The following is a 22681-nucleotide window of genomic DNA, read 5'->3' as shown; positions in this document are numbered from 1 at the left end:
CGGGGCAGGCGCCTGGCTCTCGGCCTCTGCTGCTGTGGCCCGCTCGCTGAGGACCAGAGAAGATGGTGCCTCCTCTTGTGCGGATGATGGAGCGGGTGCTGCTGGCAGCAGAGACAGCCTGCGGCAGCTGCTGGCAGCTCCTGCTGGCTGAGCAGTGGGTGCGTGCCGGGGTGCCGCTGCATCCTTGGGGAGAGACATCCAGCTTGGCCAACGAGGTCTCTCCGCCCGTGTCAGCCTTTTGTGGGTGCTGGCAGCTCCTGCTGGCTGAGCAGGGGTTGTGTTTGTGGGTGCTGCTGCATCCTTGGGGAGAGGCATCCAGCTTGGCCAACGAGGTTTCTCCTCCCACGTCAGTATGATGGGGGGCAGTGTCCTGCACACCCAGCTCTCCGTTAGCACGAGTAACTGAGGCAAGAGGATGAGTGACTGCAGCCCTTGTTCCTGCTCTCGCACGTCCCAGCTAGAAGAGCTGCTCTGTCTGGGCAGCGCTACCAGCGCCTGGGCAGTGCTCGGCCCTGCAGGCGTCTGCTGACTGCCTCCCAGAGCCAGCTGGGTAGAGCGCTGGACCCCCCATGGCCCTCTGGGAAACTCCCAGGAGCCCCACTTAGCGGCTCCCACCATGCCACCCGGGGTGGCCCTCTCCTCGGGGCAGCTCAGTGCTTTCCTAATGCACCAGTGGCCTCTCCTTCCGGCCTCGTCCCTGACCTGCTGCCGCTTGTTCTCTCTCGGCAGCTGCTTTAGGGGCTGGGAGTGGCCCTTCTTCTCACCACCCATGGCTATCTCTGGCATCTCCTGCCACAGACCTGCCATGCGTTTCGCCCAGGAGATTTGCTGCCTCCTTAGGAAGCGTCTGCTCTCCTGAGTGTGCGGGCACGCCGGGGCTCTCTCGCCTTAAATACCCCCACGGTCACGGCACGGGTCCCGCGTCACAATGGTCTCCAGGGAAGATGAGGCTCCCGCATCACAATGCCCTGGCTGTGGCCATGGAAACGGCCGCGCCCGTGGGCCTGCACCTTATCCCAAGGCATTGTTCCCACACAGGGTCCGTGACGTCACAATGGTCTGCAGGGACGATGAGGACCCCTCACACAAAGCACTCGCGGTGGTCATGGAGACAGCCACGCCCGTGGGCCTGCGCCTTGTCCCCAGGCATTGCTCCCATACAGGGCCCCTGGGCCCGGAGATGATTTACATTTGTTAAATTACTATTTTAGATCTATAACCATATTGCTGCTTCTCTCTCATGAGTGAAATCTCATCGCGCAATCCATGACAGGAGCTTGCTAAGAACACACAAGTAAGTTGATGGAGCTGATGGGAGTGACAGAGGAACATGTTTCGTTTGAAACGCTATTTCATGCAGATGAGCCTGTCCACTCAGAAACACACTATTCAGTCACTTGGATTACACTAGCACTTTTATCATGTAGTTTGGGCGATCATGGTTGCTTCTTGTTCTTCACAGATACCTCTCCCAAGATGCTCATGCAGGAGACATGGGCTAGAAAAGCCACTGATTCTCAGAAGCCTCTCTTTTTTGCTTTCTGCCCAAACTGAAATATTTTTCTAGCTTTCAGGAAGGAACGGGATTGTCCAGAACTGCATGAAACTGTGAAACTTTGCTGGGCGAGTGAAGTCGTCAGCTGTTATTTTGTGACTGCAATATTCAGCGAATAGATGGCAGCACTAATTCGACCCTACTCTTCAACCCCTCCAGGGGTGGGGACTCCACCACCTCCCTGGGCAGCCCATTCCAACGCCTACAACCCGTTCTGTATATAAATGCTTCCTAATATCCCCTCTAAACCTTCCTCATGGTAATATCTTACGTCTCAGATGATGTTATGTCAAATAAGTTCTGGTTATTCCAGCATCATTTCTTACTCTGTAGGATGCTGTGGTTTCATTAAGCATGCTGAAACTAAAAAGAAAACAGTATTTTAGAAAAGTACCAAGTGATTTGGGATCTGTGTATTCACTTCTAAAAATTCATGTTACCCCACTTCTTTTTCACCTAAAGAGCAAGACTTTCAAAAACCTGAGAGACTTGTCACTCTTCAAAATCTGCATTGGAAAACTCTTGTCTTAGGGCTCCTAAGCTACTTCTGAAAATGTGGCAGGTCTGAAAAGAATAGAAACTGTTTATTCGAGAGCTTGAACTTGTGAGTGGATATAGAGTTGCAATCAAAGACAAAGAGGTTAATGGCATTTGATCTGTGTCCGTGAGTTTGTCGCTTGGCAAAGAGATAATTTCCTGCCTGAGGAGCTGAGGTGGCGTACTCCCCCCAAACCTCTCTTCTCAAAGCAATAGCCACCAAAGGCGGATGTGACGGCTCTACCTGGTTTCAGACAGACTCTAGAATAACACCGCACCACATAAAGGCCATAAAACTCAACAGCTTCAGGGCTAGTTGAGCATGTGCCAATCAAAATATGGCTGGTATGAAAACATGACGGTAAGTCAATCATCTCCCTCCATAAATAGTGGTCAGGCCAGGGCCCGTTGAGCTCTCAGCATGGCAGCGGGCCGCACAACAGGATCTCCCCTTGAGTAGTGACGCATCTCAAGGTTACCCTGGAGGTTGAGAGGGTTCTGATTGCACGAGGTACTCGTTAAGTGAATCGGGAATAAGCATGCTGAAACTTTGACATCTTAGCAAAGTAATGCAAACGATGGGAGGGCACACATACATAATGCTACAGATATCAACTGCCGAGCCAGTCTGGGACTAGGAGAGGATCCAGCCGCACCTAGACTCCTCTCTGAGAAGGAGTCTTCTAAGGGTGTCCTTTCTGAACCTTGTGACTCAACAGGAGGGTCTCCCTGACAGCTTTGTCCGACTCTGTCCTCAATGCGCTAAATATCCAGTGAACCTTGCCGTCAAATCTTGTTTGCTAAACCCCTGTCGCATTTACCATCAAAGTTTGTTACATCGCTGTTTTATGTCAATAAACATATTGCCACTTCTCTCTTACAACTGAATTCCATCACTCCATCCCTGACAAAATGGCATAGTTGGCAGGATGACTAGTAGTATCACTGATTACAGACGGAGGCATGGAGTGAATGAGAGGCCCAGCTTCTCAGAAGAATGGGCTCCTGAAAATTGGCATAACTGAGAAGCCGCTGAAGAGCGCCTGAAAGTAACTAGGGCCCACACACAGGATGGAAAAGATAAAGGAGTTATCTCACAGGGGCCAGCCACCGCTGGAGCCCACTCCGCTGCTACCGAACACTGCCCCCCCCAACAAACCACACACACCAAGCAGTGCCGGGACTGCCCGAGGACAGAGGTTGTCTCCGAAGACGGGCACCGTGGAGCGAGGCCAGTGGATGCCTCGGCTGGTCGGGAGCTGGAGCGCCGGAGGCACGGGCGGAGACCAAGGTCACGGTCTCTGCCCGGCCTGGAGGGAGCACAGGGTCTCTCCAGCTCTGCCTGCCGGCACGGGCCTTCCCTTGCCCTGTCTGTCTTCTGAGACGGATCAGGCACAGACAGGCTCTGGGGGAAAAGGCATCTTTTATTGTTCTCAGAAAAAGTCCATGGCCGGCGAGCACCGTGTCCTCAGGGCAGCTGAGTGCCCGAGGCGCACGCACATCATGCAGCCGTCCCTCGCAGGGTGCTCCCTCTGGACGCCACGCTGGCTCAGGGCCCGCTGCCATCTCCGGGGTCCGCCTGGCGCTGCCAGCGGGGAGCTACTCCTCTTCTTGTCCTGCCCTGCAGGTACAGCAGCAGAAAGCTCTGCGCAGAGCCTTGAGCGCCCTCCTGAAGAGGGAGGGCCTTCGCCGTTGAACGGGGCCATGTGGGAGGACAGCCATGCCTGCGTATGAAGAAAAGCTGCAGCTGCGGGGTAGGGCAGGCAACAGGCAAGCTCCCGCCTGCCCCCCGACACCCGGGGCTTCCCCCAGGGAGGGCTGGCTGGGGCACGGCCAGTCCCTGTGCTCGCAGGGCTGCTGGCCTAAGTCCTGAGCCACGGGAGAAGCCACTGCATCTCCTTGGTTGTGTGCTGCCGGGGCAAGGTGGGGTGTGACAGACTCTGCCGGGGGGTGTTGAGGCAGTGGAGAAGGAACGACCATTGCCCCATTCAGAGTGTGTGCCAGGGTCTGCTGTTCTGCCAGTGGCTGCCGAGCCGGTGCCTGCACCGCAGCCTCAACCTCGGCCAGGACCTCGCTCAGGAGGCACTGGACTGTGTCCTGCAGAGCTGTGTCGTAGGCTGCGGGGCTCTGCGGGGCAGGCGCCTGGCTCTCGGCCTCTGCTGCTGTGGCCCGCTCGCTGAGGACCAGAGAAGATGGTGCCTCCTCTTGTGCGGATGATGGAGCGGGTGCTGCTGGCAGCAGAGACAGCCTGCGGCAGCTGCTGGCAGCTCCTGCTGGCTGAGCAGTGGGTGCGTGCCGGGGTGCCGCTGCATCCTTGGGGAGAGACATCCAGCTTGGCCAACGAGGTCTCTCCGCCCGTGTCAGCCTTTTGTGGGTGCTGGCAGCTCCTGCTGGCTGAGCAGGGGTTGTGTTTGTGGGTGCTGCTGCATCCTTGGGGAGAGGCATCCAGCTTGGCCAACGAGGTTTCTCCTCCCACGTCAGTATGATGGGGGGCAGTGTCCTGCACACCCAGCTCTCCGTTAGCACGAGTAACTGAGGCAAGAGGATGAGTGACTGCAGCCCTTGTTCCTGCTCTCGCACGTCCCAGCTAGAAGAGCTGCTCTGTCTGGGCAGCGCTACCAGCGCCTGGGCAGTGCTCGGCCCTGCAGGCGTCTGCTGACTGCCTCCCAGAGCCAGCTGGGTAGAGCGCTGGACCCCCCATGGCCCTCTGGGAAACTCCCAGGAGCCCCACTTAGCGGCTCCCACCATGCCACCCGGGGTGGCCCTCTCCTCGGGGCAGCTCAGTGCTTTCCTAATGCACCAGTGGCCTCTCCTTCCGGCCTCGTCCCTGACCTGCTGCCGCTTGTTCTCTCTCGGCAGCTGCTTTAGGGGCTGGGAGTGGCCCTTCTTCTCACCACCCATGGCTATCTCTGGCATCTCCTGCCACAGACCTGCCATGCGTTTCGCCCAGGAGATTTGCTGCCTCCTTAGGAAGCGTCTGCTCTCCTGAGTGTGCGGGCACGCCGGGGCTCTCTCGCCTTAAATACCCCCACGGTCACGGCACGGGTCCCGCGTCACAATGGTCTCCAGGGAAGATGAGGCTCCCGCATCACAATGCCCTGGCTGTGGCCATGGAAACGGCCGCGCCCGTGGGCCTGCACCTTATCCCAAGGCATTGTTCCCACACAGGGTCCGTGACGTCACAATGGTCTGCAGGGACGATGAGGACCCCTCACACAAAGCACTCGCGGTGGTCATGGAGACAGCCACGCCCGTGGGCCTGCGCCTTGTCCCCAGGCATTGCTCCCATACAGGGCCCCTGGGCCCGGAGATGATTTACATTTGTTAAATTACTATTTTAGATCTATAACCATATTGCTGCTTCTCTCTCATGAGTGAAATCTCATCGCGCAATCCATGACAGGAGCTTGCTAAGAACACACAAGTAAGTTGATGGAGCTGATGGGAGTGACAGAGGAACATGTTTCGTTTGAAACGCTATTTCATGCAGATGAGCCTGTCCACTCAGAAACACACTATTCAGTCACTTGGATTACACTAGCACTTTTATCATGTAGTTTGGGCGATCATGGTTGCTTCTTGTTCTTCACAGATACCTCTCCCAAGATGCTCATGCAGGAGACATGGGCTAGAAAAGCCACTGATTCTCAGAAGCCTCTCTTTTTTGCTTTCTGCCCAAACTGAAATATTTTTCTAGCTTTCAGGAAGGAACGGGATTGTCCAGAACTGCATGAAACTGTGAAACTTTGCTGGGCGAGTGAAGTCGTCAGCTGTTATTTTGTGACTGCAATATTCAGCGAATAGATGGCAGCACTAATTCGACCCTACTCTTCAACCCCTCCAGGGGTGGGGACTCCACCACCTCCCTGGGCAGCCCATTCCAACGCCTACAACCCGTTCTGTATATAAATGCTTCCTAATATCCCCTCTAAACCTTCCTCATGGTAATATCTTACGTCTCAGATGATGTTATGTCAAATAAGTTCTGGTTATTCCAGCATCATTTCTTACTCTGTAGGATGCTGTGGTTTCATTAAGCATGCTGAAACTAAAAAGAAAACAGTATTTTAGAAAAGTACCAAGTGATTTGGGATCTGTGTATTCACTTCTAAAAATTCATGTTACCCCACTTCTTTTTCACCTAAAGAGCAAGACTTTCAAAAACCTGAGAGACTTGTCACTCTTCAAAATCTGCATTGGAAAACTCTTGTCTTAGGGCTCCTAAGCTACTTCTGAAAATGTGGCAGGTCTGAAAAGAATAGAAACTGTTTATTCGAGAGCTTGAACTTGTGAGTGGATATAGAGTTGCAATCAAAGACAAAGAGGTTAATGGCATTTGATCTGTGTCCGTGAGTTTGTCGCTTGGCAAAGAGATAATTTCCTGCCTGAGGAGCTGAGGTGGCGTACTCCCCCCAAACCTCTCTTCTCAAAGCAATAGCCACCAAAGGCGGATGTGACGGCTCTACCTGGTTTCAGACAGACTCTAGAATAACACCGCACCACATAAAGGCCATAAAACTCAACAGCTTCAGGGCTAGTTGAGCATGTGCCAATCAAAATATGGCTGGTATGAAAACATGACGGTAAGTCAATCATCTCCCTCCATAAATAGTGGTCAGGCCAGGGCCCGTTGAGCTCTCAGCATGGCAGCGGGCCGCACAACAGGATCTCCCCTTGAGTAGTGACGCATCTCAAGGTTACCCTGGAGGTTGAGAGGGTTCTGATTGCACGAGGTACTCGTTAAGTGAATCGGGAATAAGCATGCTGAAACTTTGACATCTTAGCAAAGTAATGCAAACGATGGGAGGGCACACATACATAATGCTACAGATATCAACTGCCGAGCCAGTCTGGGACTAGGAGAGGATCCAGCCGCACCTAGACTCCTCTCTGAGAAGGAGTCTTCTAAGGGTGTCCTTTCTGAACCTTGTGACTCAACAGGAGGGTCTCCCTGACAGCTTTGTCCGACTCTGTCCTCAATGCGCTAAATATCCAGTGAACCTTGCCGTCAAATCTTGTTTGCTAAACCCCTGTCGCATTTACCATCAAAGTTTGTTACATCGCTGTTTTATGTCAATAAACATATTGCCACTTCTCTCTTACAACTGAATTCCATCACTCCATCCCTGACAAAATGGCATAGTTGGCAGGATGACTAGTAGTATCACTGATTACAGACGGAGGCATGGAGTGAATGAGAGGCCCAGCTTCTCAGAAGAATGGGCTCCTGAAAATTGGCATAACTGAGAAGCCGCTGAAGAGCGCCTGAAAGTAACTAGGGCCCACACACAGGATGGAAAAGATAAAGGAGTTATCTCACAGGGGCCAGCCACCGCTGGAGCCCACTCCGCTGCTACCGAACACTGCCCCCCCCAACAAACCACACACACCAAGCAGTGCCGGGACTGCCCGAGGACAGAGGTTGTCTCCGAAGACGGGCACCGTGGAGCGAGGCCAGTGGATGCCTCGGCTGGTCGGGAGCTGGAGCGCCGGAGGCACGGGCGGAGACCAAGGTCACGGTCTCTGCCCGGCCTGGAGGGAGCACAGGGTCTCTCCAGCTCTGCCTGCCGGCACGGGCCTTCCCTTGCCCTGTCTGTCTTCTGAGACGGATCAGGCACAGACAGGCTCTGGGGGAAAAGGCATCTTTTATTGTTCTCAGAAAAAGTCCATGGCCGGCGAGCACCGTGTCCTCAGGGCAGCTGAGTGCCCGAGGCGCACGCACATCATGCAGCCGTCCCTCGCAGGGTGCTCCCTCTGGACGCCACGCTGGCTCAGGGCCCGCTGCCATCTCCGGGGTCCGCCTGGCGCTGCCAGCGGGGAGCTACTCCTCTTCTTGTCCTGCCCTGCAGGTACAGCAGCAGAAAGCTCTGCGCAGAGCCTTGAGCGCCCTCCTGAAGAGGGAGGGCCTTCGCCGTTGAACGGGGCCATGTGGGAGGACAGCCATGCCTGCGTATGAAGAAAAGCTGCAGCTGCGGGGTAGGGCAGGCAACAGGCAAGCTCCCGCCTGCCCCCCGACACCCGGGGCTTCCCCCAGGGAGGGCTGGCTGGGGCACGGCCAGTCCCTGTGCTCGCAGGGCTGCTGGCCTAAGTCCTGAGCCACGGGAGAAGCCGCTGCATCTCCTTGGTTGTGTGCTGCCGGGGCAAGGTGGGGTGTGACAGACTCTGCCGGGGGGTGTTGAGGCAGTGGAGAAGGAACGACCATTGCCCCATTCAGAGTGTGTGCCAGGGTCTGCTGTTCTGCCAGTGGCTGCCGAGCCGGTGCCTGCACCGCAGCCTCAACCTCGGCCAGGACCTCGCTCAGGAGGCACTGGACTGTGTCCTGCAGAGCTGTGTCGTAGGCTGCGGGGCTCTGCGGGGCAGGCGCCTGGCTCTCGGCCTCTGCTGCTGTGGCCCGCTCGCTGAGGACCAGAGAAGATGGTGCCTCCTCTTGTGCGGATGATGGAGCGGGTGCTGCTGGCAGCAGAGACAGCCTGCGGCAGCTGCTGGCAGCTCCTGCTGGCTGAGCAGTGGGTGCGTGCCAGGGTGCCGCTGCATCCTTGGGGAGAGACATCCAGCTTGGCCAACGAGGTCTCTCCGCCCGTGTCAGCCTTTTGTGGGTGCTGGCAGCTCCTGCTGGCTGAGCAGGGGTTGTGTTTGTGGGTGCTGCTGCATCCTTGGGGAGAGGCATCCAGCTTGGCCAACGAGGTTTCTCCTCCCACGTCAGTATGATGGGGGGCAGTGTCCTGCACACCCAGCTCTCCGTTAGCACGAGTAACTGAGGCAAGAGGATGAGTGACTGCAGCCCTTGTTCCTGCTCTCGCACGTCCCAGCTAGAAGAGCTGCTCTGTCTGGGCAGCGCTACCAGCGCCTGGGCAGTGCTCGGCCCTGCAGGCGTCTGCTGACTGACTCCCAGAGCCAGCTGGGTAGAGCGCTGGACCCCCCATGGCCCTCTGGGAAACTCCCAGGAGCCCCACTTAGCGGCTCCCACCATGCCACCCGGGGTGGCCCTCTCCTCGGGGCAGCTCAGTGCTTTCCTAATGCACCAGTGGCCTCTCCTTCCGGCCTCGTCCCTGACCTGCTGCCGCTTGTTCTCTCTCGGCAGCTGCTTTAGGGGCTGGGAGTGGCCCTTCTTCTCACCACCCATGGCTATCTCTGGCATCTCCTGCCACAGACCTGCCATGCGTTTCGCCCAGGAGATTTGCTGCCTCCTTAGGAAGCGTCTGCTCTCCTGAGTGTGCGGGCACGCCGGGGCTCTCTCGCCTTAAATACCCCCACGGTCACGGCACGGGTCCCGCGTCACAATGGTCTCCAGGGAAGATGAGGCTCCCGCATCACAATGCCCTGGCTGTGGCCATGGAAACGGCCGCGCCCGTGGGCCTGCACCTTATCCCAAGGCATTGTTCCCACACAGGGTCCGTGACGTCACAATGGTCTGCAGGGACGATGAGGACCCCTCACACAAAGCACTCGCGGTGGTCATGGAGACAGCCACGCCCGTGGGCCTGCGCCTTGTCCCCAGGCATTGCTCCCATACAGGGCCCCTGGGCCCGGAGATGATTTACATTTGTTAAATTACTATTTTAGATCTATAACCATATTGCTGCTTCTCTCTCATGAGTGAAATCTCATCGCGCAATCCATGACAGGAGCTTGCTAAGAACACACAAGTAAGTTGATGGAGCTGATGGGAGTGACAGAGGAACATGTTTCGTTTGAAATGCTATTTCATGCAGATGAGCCTGTCCACTCAGAAACACACTATTCAGTCACTTGGATTACACTAGCACTTTTATCATGTAGTTTGGGCGATCATGGTTGCTTCTTGTTCTTCACAGATACCTCTCCCAAGATGCTCATGCAGGAGACATGGGCTAGAAAAGCCACTGATTCTCAGAAGCCTCTCTTTTTTGCTTTCTGCCCAAACTGAAATATTTTTCTAGCTTTCAGGAAGGAACGGGATTGTCCAGAACTGCATGAAACTGTGAAACTTTGCTGGGCGAGTGAAGTCGTCAGCTGTTATTTTGTGACTGCAATATTCAGCGAATAGATGGCAGCACTAATTCGACCCTACTCTTCAACCCCTCCAGGGGTGGGGACTCCACCACCTCCCTGGGCAGCCCATTCCAACGCCTACAACCCGTTCTGTATATAAATGCTTCCTAATATCCCCTCTAAACCTTCCTCATGGTAATATCTTACGTCTCAGATGATGTTATGTCAAATAAGTTCTGGTTATTCCAGCATCATTTCTTACTCTGTAGGATGCTGTGGTTTCATTAAGCATGCTGAAACTAAAAAGAAAACAGTATTTTAGAAAAGTACCAAGTGATTTGGGATCTGTGTATTCACTTCTAAAAATTCATGTTACCCCACTTCTTTTTCACCTAAAGAGCAAGACTTTCAAAAACCTGAGAGACTTGTCACTCTTCAAAATCTGCATTGGAAAACTCTTGTCTTAGGGCTCCTAAGCTACTTCTGAAAATGTGGCAGGACTGAAAAGAATACAAACTGTTTATTCGAGAGCTTGAACTTGTGAGTGGATATAGAGTTGCAATCAAAGACAAAGAGGTTAATGGCATTTGATCTGTGTCCGTGAGTTTGTCGCTTGGCAAAGAGATAATTTCCTGCCTGAGGAGCTGAGGTGGCGTACTCCCCCCAAACCTCTCTTCTCAAAGCAATAGCCACCAAAGGCGGATGTGACGGCTCTACCTGGTTTCAGACAGACTCTAGAATAACACCGCACCACATAAAGGCCATAAAACTCAACAGCTTCAGGGCTAGTTGAGCATGTGCCAATCAAAATATGGCTGGTATGAAAACATGACGGTAAGTCAATCATCTCCCTCCATAAATAGTGGTCAGGCCAGGGCCCGTTGAGCTCTCAGCATGGCAGCGGGCCGCACAACAGGATCTCCCCTTGAGTAGTGACGCATCTCAAGGTTACCCTGGAGGTTGAGAGGGTTCTGATTGCACGAGGTACTCGTTAAGTGAATCGGGAATAAGCATGCTGAAACTTTGACATCTTAGCAAAGTAATGCAAACGATGGGAGGGCACACATACATAATGCTACAGATATCAACTGCCGAGCCAGTCTGGGACTAGGAGAGGATCCAGCCGCACCTAGACTCCTCTCTGAGAAGGAGTCTTCTAAGGGTGTCCTTTCTGAACCTTGTGACTCAACAGGAGGGTCTCCCTGACAGCTTTGTCCGACTCTGTCCTCAATGCGCTAAATATCCAGTGAACCTTGCCGTCAAATCTTGTTTGCTAAACCCCTGTCGCATTTACCATCAAAGTTTGTTACATCGCTGTTTTATGTCAATAAACATATTGCCACTTCTCTCTTACAACTGAATTCCATCACTCCATCCCTGACAAAATGGCATAGTTGGCAGGATGACTAGTAGTATCACTGATTACAGACGGAGGCATGGAGTGAATGAGAGGCCCAGCTTCTCAGAAGAATGGGCTCCTGAAAATTGGCATAACTGAGAAGCCGCTGAAGAGCGCCTGAAAGTAACTAGGGCCCACACACAGGATGGAAAAGATAAAGGAGTTATCTCACAGGGGCCAGCCACCGCTGGAGCCCACTCCGCTGCTACCGAACACTGCCCCCCCCAACAAACCACACACACCAAGCAGTGCCGGGACTGCCCGAGGACAGAGGTTGTCTCCGAAGACGGGCACCGTGGAGCGAGGCCAGTGGATGCCTCGGCTGGTCGGGAGCTGGAGCGCCGGAGGCACGGGCGGAGACCAAGGTCACGGTCTCTGCCCGGCCTGGAGGGAGCACAGGGTCTCTCCAGCTCTGCCTGCCGGCACGGGCCTTCCCTTGCCCTGTCTGTCTTCTGAGACGGATCAGGCACAGACAGGCTCTGGGGGAAAAGGCATCTTTTATTGTTCTCAGAAAAAGTCCATGGCCGGCGAGCACCGTGTCCTCAGGGCAGCTGAGTGCCCGAGGCGCACGCACATCATGCAGCCGTCCCTCGCAGGGTGCTCCCTCTGGACGCCACGCTGGCTCAGGGCCCGCTGCCATCTCCGGGGTCCGCCTGGCGCTGCCAGCGGGGAGCTACTCCTCTTCTTGTCCTGCCCTGCAGGTACAGCAGCAGAAAGCTCTGCGCAGAGCCTTGAGCGCCCTCCTGAAGAGGGAGGGCCTTCGCCGTTGAACGGGGCCATGTGGGAGGACAGCCATGCCTGCGTATGAAGAAAAGCTGCAGCTGCGGGGTAGGGCAGGCAACAGGCAAGCTCCCGCCTGCCCCCCGACACCCGGGGCTTCCCCCAGGGAGGGCTGGCTGGGGCACGGCCAGTCCCTGTGCTCGCAGGGCTGCTGGCCTAAGTCCTGAGCCACGGGAGAAGCCGCTGCATCTCCTTGGTTGTGTGCTGCCGGGGCAAGGTGGGGTGTGACAGACTCTGCCGGGGGGTGTTGAGGCAGTGGAGAAGGAACGACCATTGCCCCATTCAGAGTGTGTGCCAGGGTCTGCTGTTCTGCCAGTGGCTGCCGAGCCGGTGCCTGCACCGCAGCCTCAACCTCGGCCAGGACCTCGCTCAGGAGGCACTGGACTGTGTCCTGCAGAGCTGTGTCGTAGGCTGCGGGGCTCTGCGGGGCAGGCGCCTGGCTCTCGGCCTCTGCTGCTGTGGCCCGCTCGCTGAGGACCAGAGAAGATGGTGCCTCCTCTTGTGCGGATGATGGAGCGGGTGCTGCTGGCAGCAGAGACAGCCTGCGGCAGCTGCTGGCAGCTCCTGCTGGCTGAGCAGTGGGTGCGTGCCGGGGTGCCGCTGCATCCTTGGGGAGAGACATCCAGCTTGGCCAACGAGGTCTCTCCGCCCGTGTCAGCCTTTTGTGGGTGCTGGCAGCTCCTGCTGGCTGAGCAGGGGTTGTGTTTGTGGGTGCTGCTGCATCCTTGGGGAGAGGCATCCAGCTTGGCCAACGAGGTTTCTCCTCCCACGTCAGTATGATGGGGGGCAGTGTCCTGCACACCCAGCTCTCCGTTAGCACGAGTAACTGAGGCAAGAGGATGAGTGACTGCAGCCCTTGTTCCTGCTCTCGCACGTCCCAGCTAGAAGAGCTCGTCTGTCTGGGCAGCGCTACCAGCGCCTGGGCAGTGCTCGGCCCTGCAGGCGTCTGCTGACTGACTCCCAGAGCCAGCTGGGTAGAGCGCTGGACCCCCCATGGCCCTCTGGGAAACTCCCAGGAGCCCCACTTAGCGGCTCCCACCATGCCACCCGGGGTGGCCCTCTCCTCGGGGCAGCTCAGTGCTTTCCTAATGCACCAGTGGCCTCTCCTTCTGGCCTCGTCCCTGACCTGCTGCCGCTTGTTCTCTCTCGGCAGCTGCTTTAGGGGCTGGGAGTGGCCCTTCTTCTCACCACCCATGGCTATCTCTGGCATCTCCTGCCACAGACCTGCCATGCGTTTCGCCCAGGAGATTTGCTGCCTCCTTAGGAAGCGTCTGCTCTCCTGAGTGTGCGGGCACGCCGGGGCTCTCTCGCCTTAAATACCCCCACGGTCACGGCACGGGTCCCGCGTCACAATGGTCTCCAGGGAAGATGAGGCCCCCGCATCACAATGCCCTGGCTGTGGCCATGGAAACGGCCGCGCCCGTGGGCCTGCACCTTATCCCAAGGCATTGTTCCCACACAGGGTCCGTGACGTCACAATGGTCTGCAGGGACGATGAGGACCCCTCACACAAAGCACTCGCGGTGGTCATGGAGACAGCCACGCCCGTGGGCCTGCGCCTTGTCCCCAGGCATTGCTCCCATACAGGGCCCCTGGGCCCGGAGATGATTTACATTTGTTAAATTACTATTTTAGATCTATAACCATATTGCTGCTTCTCTCTCATGAGTGAAATCTCATCGCGCAATCCATGACAGGAGCTTGCTAAGAACACACAAGTAAGTTGATGGAGCTGATGGGAGTGACAGAGGAACATGTTTCGTTTGAAACGCTATTTCATGCAGATGAGCCTGTCCACTCAGAAACACACTATTCAGTCACTTGGATTACACTAGCACTTTTATCATGTAGTTTGGGCGATCATGGTTGCTTCTTGTTCTTCACAGATACCTCTCCCAAGATGCTCATGCAGGAGACATGGGCTAGAAAAGCCACTGATTCTCAGAAGCCTCTCTTTTTTGCTTTCTGCCCAAACTGAAATATTTTTCTAGCTTTCAGGAAGGAACGGGATTGTCCAGAACTGCATGAAACTGTGAAACTTTGCTGGGCGAGTGAAGTCGTCAGCTGTTATTTTGTGACTGCAATATTCAGCGAATAGATGGCAGCACTAATTCGACCCTACTCTTCAACCCCTCCAGGGGTGGGGACTCCACCACCTCCCTGGGCAGCCCATTCCAACGCCTACAACCCGTTCTGTATATAAATGCTTCCTAATATCCCCTCTAAACCTTCCTCATGGTAATATCTTACGTCTCAGATGATGTTATGTCAAATAAGTTCTGGTTATTCCAGCATCATTTCTTACTCTGTAGGATGCTGTGGTTTCATTAAGCATGCTGAAACTAAAAAGAAAACAGTATTTTAGAAAAGTACCAAGTGATTTGGGATCTGTGTATTCACTTCTAAAAATTCATGTTACCCCAGTTCTTTTTCACCTAAAGAGCAAGACTTTCAAAAACCTGAGAGACTTGTCACTCTTCAAAATCTGCATTGGAAAACTCTTGTCTTAGGGCTCCTAAGCTACTTCTGAAAATGTGGCAGGACTGAAAAGAATACAAACTGTTTATTCGAGAGCTTGAACTTGTGAGTGGATATAGAGTTGCAATCAAAGACAAAGAGGTTAATGGCATTTGATCTGTGTCCGTGAGTTTGTCGCTTGGCAAAGAGATAATTTCCTGCCTGAGGAGCTGAGGTGGCGTACTCCCCCCAAACCTCTCTTCTCAAAGCAATAGCCACCAAAGGCGGATGTGACGGCTCTACCTGGTTTCAGACAGACTCTAGAATAACACCGCACCACATAAAGGCCATAAAACTCAACAGCTTCAGGGCTAGTTGAGCATGTGCCAATCAAAATATGGCTGGTATGAAAACATGACGGTAAGTCAATCATCTCCCTCCATAAATAGTGGTCAGGCCAGGGCCCGTTGAGCTCTCAGCATGGCAGCGGGCCGCACAACAGGATCTCCCCTTGAGTAGTGACGCATCTCAAGGTTACCCTGGAGGTTGAGAGGGTTCTGATTGCACAAGGTACTCGTTAAGTGAATCGGGAATAAGCATGCTGAAACTTTGACATCTTAGCAAAGTAATGCAAACGATGGGAGGGCACACATACATAATGCTACAGATATCAACTGCCGAGCCAGTCTGGGACTAGGAGAGGATCCAGCCGCACCTAGACTCCTCTCTGAGAAGGAGTCTTCTAAGGGTGTCCTTTCTGAACCTTGTGACTCAACAGGAGGGTCTCCCTGACAGCTTTGTCCGACTCTGTCCTCAATGCGCTAAATATCCAGTGAACCTTGCCGTCAAATCTTGTTTGCTAAACCCCTGTCGCATTTACCATCAAAGTTTGTTACCTCGCTGTTTTATGTCAATAAACATATTGCCACTTCTCTCTTACAACTGAATTCCATCACTCCATCCCTGACAAAATGGCATAGTTGGCAGGATGACTAGTAGTATCACTGATTACAGACGGAGGCATGGAGTGAATGAGAGGCCCAGCTTCTCAGAAGAATGGGCTCCTGAAAATTGGCATAACTGAGAAGCCGCTGAAGAGCGCCTGAAAGTAACTAGGGCCCACACACAGGATGGAAAAGATAAAGGAGTTATCTCACAGGGGCCAGCCACCGCTGGAGCCCACTCCGCTGCTACCGAACACTGCCCCCCCCAACAAACCACACACACCAAGCAGTGCCGGGACTGCCCGAGGACAGAGGTTGTCTCCGAAGACGGGCACCGTGGAGCGAGGCCAGTGGATGCCTCGGCTGGTCGGGAGCTGGAGAGCCGGAGGCACGGGCGGAGACCAAGGTCACGGTCTCTGCCCGGCCTGGAGGGAGCACAGGGTCTCTCCAGCTCTGCCTGCCGGCACGGGCCTTCCCTTGCCCTGTCTGTCTTCTGAGACGGATCAGGCACAGACAGGCTCTGGGGGAAAAGGCATATTTTATTGTTCTCAGAAAAAGTCCATGGCTGGCGAGCACCGTGTCCTCAGGGCAGCTGAGTGCCCGAGGCGCACGCACATCATGCAGCCGTCCCTCGCAGGGTGCTCCCTCTGGACGCCACGCTGGCTCAGGGCCCGCTGCCATCTCCGGGGTCCGCCTGGCGCTGCCAGCGGGGAGCTACTCCTCTTCTTGTCCTGCCCTGCAGGTACAGCAGCAGAAAGCTCTGCGCAGAGCCTTGAGCGCCCTCCTGAAGAGGGAGGGCCTTCGCCGTTGAACGGGGCCATGTGGGAGGACAGCCATGCCTGCGTATGAAGAAAAGCTGCAGCTGCGGGGTAGGGCAGGCAACAGGCAAGCTCCCGCCTGCCCCCCGACACCCGGGGCTTCCCCCAGGGAGGGCTGGCTGGGGCACGGCCAGTCCCTGTGCTCGCAGGGCTGCTGGCCTAAGTCCTGAGCCACGGGAGAAGCCGCTGCATCTCCTTGGTTGTGTGCTGCCGGGGCAAGGTGGGGTGTGACAGACTCTGCCGGGGGGTGTTGAGGCAGTGGAGAAGGAACGACCATTGCCCCATTCAGAGTGTGTGCCAGGGTCTGCTGTTCTGCCAGTGGCTGCCGAGCCGGTGCCTGCACCGCAGCCTCAACCTCGGCCAGGACCTCGCTCAGGAGGCACTGGACTGTGTCCTGCAGAGCTGTGTCGTAGGCTGCGGGGCTCTGCGGGGCAGGCGCCTGGCTCTCGGCCTCTGCTGCTGTGGCCCGCTCGCTGAGGACCAGAGAAGATGGTGCCTCCTCTTGTGCGGATGATGGAGCGGGTGCTGCTGGCAGCAGAGACAGCCTGCGGCAGCTGCTGGCAGCTCCTGCTGGCTGAGCAGTGGGTGCGTGCCGGGGTGCCGCTGCATCCTTGGGGAGAGACATCCAGCTTGGCCAACGAGGTCTCTCCGCCCGTGTCAGCCTTTTGTGGGTGCTGGCAGCTCCTGCTGGCTGAGCAGGGGTTGTGTTTGTGGGTGCTGCTGCATCCTTGGGGAGAGGCATCCAGCTTGGCCAACGAGGTTTCTCCTCCCACGTCAGTCTGATGGGGGGCAGTGTCCTGCACACCCAGCTCTCCGTTAGCACGAGTAACTGAGGCAAGAGGATGAGTGACTGCAGCCCTTGTTCCTGCTCTCGCACGTCCCAGCTAGAAGAGCTGCTCTGTCTGGGCAGCGCTACCAGCGCCTGGGCAGTGCTCGGCCCTGCAGGCGTCTGCTGACTGACTCCCAGAGCCAGCTGGGTAGAGCGCTGGACCCCCCATGGCCCTCTGGGAAACTCCCAGGAGCCCCACTTAGCGGCTCCCACCATGCCACCCGGGGTGGCCCTCTCCTCGGGGCAGCTCAGTGCTTTCCTAATGCACCAGTGGCCTCTCCTTCCGGCCTCGTCCCTGACCTGCTGCCGCTTGTTCTCTCTCGGCAGCTGCTTTAGGGGCTGGGAGTGGCCCTTCTTCTCACCACCCATGGCTATCTCTGGCATCTCCTGCCACAGACCTGCCATGCGTTTCGCCCAGGAGATTTGCTGCCTCCTTAGGAAGCGTCTGCTCTCCTGAGTGTGCGGGCACGCCGGGGCTCTCTCGCCTTAAATACCCCCACGGTCACGGCACGGGTCCCGCGTCACAATGGTCTCCAGGGAAGATGAGGCCCCCGCATCACAATGCCCTGGCTGTGGCCATGGAAACGGCCGCGCCCGTGGGCCTGCACCTTATCCCAAGGCATTGTTCCCACACAGGGTCCGTGACGTCACAATGGTCTGCAGGGACGATGAGGACCCCTCACACAAAGCACTCGCGGTGGTCATGGAGACAGCCACGCCCGTGGGCCTGCGCCTTGTCCCCAGGCATTGCTCCCATACAGGGCCCCTGGGCCCGGAGATGATTTACATTTGTTAAATTACTATTTTAGATCTATAACCATATTGCTGCTTCTCTCTCATGAGTGAAATCTCATCGCGCAATCCATGACAGGAGCTTGCTAAGAACACACAAGTAAGTTGATGGAGCTGATGGGAGTGACAGAGGAACATGTTTCGTTTGAAACGCTATTTCATGCAGATGAGCCTGTCCACTCAGAAACACACTATTCAGTCACTTGGATTACACTAGCACTTTTATCATGTAGTTTGGGCGATCATGGTTGCTTCTTGTTCTTCACAGATACCTCTCCCAAGATGCTCATGCAGGAGACATGGGCTAGAAAAGCCACTGATTCTCAGAAGCCTCTCTTTTTTGCTTTCTGCCCAAACTGAAATATTTTTCTAGCTTTCAGGAAGGAACGGGATTGTCCAGAACTGCATGAAACTGTGAAACTTTGCTGGGCGAGTGAAGTCGTCAGCTGTTATTTTGTGACTGCAATATTCAGCGAATAGATGGCAGCACTAATTCGACCCTACTCTTCAACCCCTCCAGGGGTGGGGACTCCACCACCTCCCTGGGCAGCCCATTCCAACGCCTACAACCCGTTCTGTATATAAATGCTTCCTAATATCCCCTCTAAACCTTCCTCATGGTAATATCTTACGTCTCAGATGATGTTATGTCAAATAAGTTCTGGTTATTCCAGCATCATTTCTTACTCTGTAGGATGCTGTGGTTTCATTAAGCATGCTGAAACTAAAAAGAAAACAGTATTTTAGAAAAGTACCAAGTGATTTGGGATCTGTGTATTCACTTCTAAAAATTCATGTTACCCCAGTTCTTTTTCACCTAAAGAGCAAGACTTTCAAAAACCTGAGAGACTTGTCACTCTTCAAAATCTGCATTGGAAAACTCTTGTCTTAGGGCTCCTAAGCTACTTCTGAAAATGTGGCAGGACTGAAAAGAATACAAACTGTTTATTCGAGAGCTTGAACTTGTGAGTGGATATAGAGTTGCAATCAAAGACAAAGAGGTTAATGGCATTTGATCTGTGTCCGTGAGTTTGTCGCTTGGCAAAGAGATAATTTCCTGCCTGAGGAGCTGAGGTGGCGTACTCCCCCCAAACCTCTCTTCTCAAAGCAATAGCCACCAAAGGCGGATGTGACGGCTCTACCTGGTTTCAGACAGACTCTAGAATAACACCGCACCACATAAAGGCCATAAAACTCAACAGCTTCAGGGCTAGTTGAGCATGTGCCAATCAAAATATGGCTGGTATGAAAACATGACGGTAAGTCAATCATCTCCCTCCATAAATAGTGGTCAGGCCAGGGCCCGTTGAGCTCTCAGCATGGCAGCGGGCCGCACAACAGGATCTCCCCTTGAGTAGTGACGCATCTCAAGGTTACCCTGGAGGTTGAGAGGGTTCTGATTGCACGAGGTACTCGTTAAGTGAATCGGGAATAAGCATGCTGAAACTTTGACATCTTAGCAAAGTAATGCAAACGATGGGAGGGCACACATACATAATGCTACAGATATCAACTGCCGAGCCAGTCTGGGACTAGGAGAGGATCCAGCCGCACCTAGACTCCTCTCTGAGAAGGAGTCTTCTAAGGGTGTCCTTTCTGAACCTTGTGACTCAACAGGAGGGTCTCCCTGACAGCTTTGTCCGACTCTGTCCTCAATGCGCTAAATATCCAGTGAACCTTGCCGTCAAATCTTGTTTGCTAAACCCCTGTCGCATTTACCATCAAAGTTTGTTACATCGCTGTTTTATGTCAATAAACATATTGCCACTTCTCTCTTACAACTGAATTCCATCACTCCATCCCTGACAAAATGGCATAGTTGGCAGGATGACTAGTAGTATCACTGATTACAGACGGAGGCATGGAGTGAATGAGAGGCCCAGCTTCTCAGAAGAATGGGCTCCTGAAAATTGGCATAACTGAGAAGCCGCTGAAGAGCGCCTGAAAGTAACTAGGGCCCACACACAGGATGGAAAAGGTAAAGGAGTTATCTCACAGGGGCCAGCCACCGCTGGAGCCCACTCCGCTGCTACCGAACACTGCCCCCCCCAACAAACCACACACACCAAGCAGTGCCGGGACTGCCCGAGGACAGAGGTTGTCTCCGAAGACGGGCACCATGGAGCGAGGCCAGTGGATGCCTCGGCTGGTCGGGAGCTGGAGCGCCGGAGGCACGGGCGGAGACCAAGGTCACGGTCTCTGCCCGGCCTGGAGGGAGCACAGGGTCTCTCCAGCTCTGCCTGCCGGCACGGGCCTTCCCTTGCCCTGTCTGTCTTCTGAGACGGATCAGGCACAGACAGGCTCTGGGGGAAAAGGCATCTTTTATTGTTCTCAGAAAAAGTCCATGGCCGGCGAGCACCGTGTCCTCAGGGCAGCTGAGTGCCCGAGGCGCACGCACATCATGCAGCCGTCCCTCGCAGGGTGCTCCCTCTGGACGCCACGCTGGCTCAGGGCCCGCTGCCATCTCCGGGGTCCGCCTGGCGCTGCCAGCGGGGAGCTACTCCTCTTCTTGTCCTGCCCTGCAGGTACAGCAGCAGAAAGCTCTGCGCAGAGCCTTGAGCGCCCTCCTGAAGAGGGAGGGCCTTCGCCGTTGAACGGGGCCATGTGGGAGGACAGCCATGCCTGCGTATGAAGAAAAGCTGCAGCTGCGGGGTAGGGCAGGCAACAGGCAAGCTCCCGCCTGCCCCCCGACACCCGGGGCTTCCCCCAGGGAGGGCTGGCTGGGGCACGGCCAGTCCCTGTGCTCGCAGGGCTGCTGGCCTAAGTCCTGAGCCACGGGAGAAGCCGCTGCATCTCCTTGGTTGTGTGCTGCCGGGGCAAGGTGGGGTGTGACAGACTCTGCCGGGGGGTGTTGAGGCAGTGGAGAAGGAACGACCATTGCCCCATTCAGAGTGTGTGCCAGGGTCTGCTGTTCTGCCAGTGGCTGCCGAGCCAGTGCCTGCACCGCAGCCTCAACCTCGGCCAGGACCTCGCTCAGGAGGCACTGGACTGTGTCCTGCAGAGCTGTGTCGTAGGCTGCGGGGCTCTGCGGGGCAGGCGCCTGGCTCTCGGCCTCTGCTGCTGTGGCCCGCTCGCTGAGGACCAGAGAAGATGGTGCCTCCTCTTGTGCGGATGATGGAGCGGGTGCTGCTGGCAGCAGAGACAGCCTGCGGCAGCTGCTGGCAGCTCCTGCTGGCTGAGCAGTGGGTGCGTGCCGGGGTGCCGCTGCATCCTTGGGGAGAGACATCCAGCTTGGCCAACGAGGTCTCTCCGCCCGTGTCAGCCTTTTGTGGGTGCTGGCAGCTCCTGCTGGCTGAGCAGGGGTTGTGTTTGTGGGTGCTGCTGCATCCTTGGGGAGAGGCATCCAGCTTGGCCAACGAGGTTTCTCCTCCCACGTCAGTATGATGGGGGGCAGTGTCCTGCACACCCAGCTCTCCGTTAGCACGAGTAACTGAGGCAAGAGGATGAGTGACTGCAGCCCTTGTTCCTGCTCTCGCACGTCCCAGCTAGAAGAGCTCGTCTGTCTGGGCAGCGCTACCAGCGCCTGGGCAGTGCTCGGCCCTGCAGGTGTCTGCTGACTGACTCCCAGAGCCAGCTGGGTAGAGCGCTGGACCCCCCATGGCCCTCTGGGAAACTCCCAGGAGCCCCACTTAGCGGCTCCCACCATGCCACCCGGGGTGGCCCTCTCCTCGGGGCAGCTCAGTGCTTTCCTAATGCACCAGTGGCCTCTCCTTCCGGCCTCGTCCCTGACCTGCTGCCGCTTGTTCTCTCTCGGCAGCTGCTTTAGGGGCTGGGAGTGGCCCTTCTTCTCACCACCCATGGCTATCTCTGGCATCTCCTGCCACAGACCTGCCATGCGTTTCGCCCAGGAGATTTGCTGCCTCCTTAGGAAGCGTCTGCTCTCCTGAGTGTGCGGGCACGCCGGGGCTCTCTCGCCTTAAATACCCCCACGGTCACGGCACGGGTCCCGTGTCACAATGGTCTCCAGGGAAGATGAGGCCCCCGCATCACAATGCCCTGGCTGTGGCCATGGAAACGGCCGCGCCCGTGGGCCTGCACCTTATCCCAAGGCATTGTTCCCACACAGGGTCCGTGACGTCACAATGGTCTGCAGGGACGATGAGGACCCCTCACACAAAGCACTCGCGGTGGTCATGGAGACAGCCACGCCCGTGGGCCTGCGCCTTGTCCCCAGGCATTGCTCCCATACAGGGCCCCTGGGCCCGGAGATGATTTACATTTGTTAAATTACTATTTTAGATCTATAACCATATTGCTGCTTCTCTCTCATGAGTGAAATCTCATCGCGCAATCCATGACAGGAGCTTGCTAAGAACACACAAGTAAGTTGATGGAGCTGATGGGAGTGACAGAGGAACATGTTTCGTTTGAAACGCTATTTCATGCAGATGAGCCTGTCCACTCAGAAACACACTATTCAGTCACTTGGATTACACTAGCACTTTTATCATGTAGTTTGGGCGATCATGGTTGCTTCTTGTTCTTCACAGATACCTCTCCCAAGATGCTCATGCAGGAGACATGGGCTAGAAAAGCCACTGATTCTCAGAAGCCTCTCTTTTTTGCTTTCTGCCCAAACTGAAATATTTTTCTAGCTTT

The sequence above is a fragment of the Athene noctua genome, chromosome 1, assembly GCF_965140245.1.
Source record: "Athene noctua chromosome 1, bAthNoc1.hap1.1, whole genome shotgun sequence".
Taxonomy (NCBI): Eukaryota; Metazoa; Chordata; class Aves; order Strigiformes; family Strigidae; genus Athene; species Athene noctua.
Note: the sequence above shows the minus strand (reverse complement) of the source record.